This window comes from Chrysochloris asiatica, unplaced genomic scaffold (genome assembly GCF_000296735.1).
Source record: "Chrysochloris asiatica unplaced genomic scaffold, ChrAsi1.0 scaffold00166, whole genome shotgun sequence".
Classification (NCBI taxonomy): domain Eukaryota; kingdom Metazoa; phylum Chordata; class Mammalia; order Afrosoricida; family Chrysochloridae; genus Chrysochloris; species Chrysochloris asiatica.
This window is the reverse complement of record NW_006408684.1, coordinates 2,978,808-2,980,294: the sequence shown is the minus strand read 5'-3', so window position 1 is coordinate 2,980,294 and position 1,487 is coordinate 2,978,808.

The following is a 1,487-nucleotide window of genomic DNA, read 5'->3' as shown; positions in this document are numbered from 1 at the left end:
GTTCCTCATGAGCATAATTAAGTGTTTTGGAATATTCATATTTTTCAATGGAGTCAACCTTAATGATGTGGATGGAGCAAAGCTTTCAAGGCCTTCACTTGCTGATGGGGCACAGTTCAAAATGATAAGAACAGCTGCAAACATATATTAATAGTCAGACCATGGAATGACTGAAATATGAATCTAGGAAAATTGGAAGTCCTCAAAAATGAAATGGAATTTATGACAATTTATACTGAAAATATTAGTTAGCTGAAATGGACAAGTATTGGTTATTTTGGATTGGATAATCATATGGTGTACTATGTCAGGAATGATGAATTCAAAAGAAATGATGTTGCATTCATTAGCAAAAAGAACATTTCATGATCTATTTTAAGGTACAAAGATAATATCTATATGCCTACAAGGAAGACCAGTTAATACAACTATTATTCAAATTTGCATACTAACCACTAATGTCAATTATGAAGAAACTGAAAAATTCAATTAACTTCTTCAGTCTTAAATTGATTGAACATGCAATCAAAATGCATTGATAGGTACTGGGGAATGGAATTTGAAAGTTGAATTGGAAATATGATCTTGGTGATAGAAGTGACACTGGAGATTACATAGAATTTGCAAGACCAATGATGTCTTCATTACAAATAACTTCCCTCCCCCACACCCCCAGCAATATGAACAACCACTATACACATGGACATCACCAGATAGAAAACACAGGAATTAAACTGACTACATCTGTGGGAAGAGGCAATGGAGAATCTCAATATCATCAGCCAAAGCAAGGCCAGGAACTGACTTGGAACAGATCATTAATTGCTCATATGCAAGTTCAGGGTCAAGTTGAAGAAAATGAAAACAAGTCCATGAGAGCCAAAATACAACTTTGAGTACATTTCTCACCTGAATTTAGAGACCATCTCAAGAACAGAATTGATGCATTAGATACTAATCACTGAAGACCAGAAGAGTTGTGGGATAGTATCAGATATAAACCAAGCTAGAAAAGACTAAAGTGGGCATGAGAAGATACTCTGAAACTTCCTCTTGAACATTGTTGTTATTGTTGTTAGGTGCCATCAAGTCGGTACTGACTCATAGCAATCTTATGCACAGCAGAACGAAACACTGCCCGATCCTGGGCTAACCTCACTATTGTTGCCATCCTTGAGCACATTGATGCTTCCGCTTTGCCAATCCATCTCTCTAGGGGTCTTCCTCTTTTTCTCTGACTCTCCACCCTACCAAACATGATATACTTCTCCAGTGATTGGTCCCTCCTGACAATGTGTGCAAAGTATGAGAGACAAACTCTGGCCATCCTGGGTTCCAAGGAGCACTCTGGCTGCACTTGTTCCTTTACAGATCTGTTGGTTCTTTGGTAGCCCATAACTCAAAAGCATCAGTTCTTCTACAGTCTTCCTTATTCACTGTCCAGCTTTCACATGCATATGAGGTTATTGAAAATACCATGGCTTGGT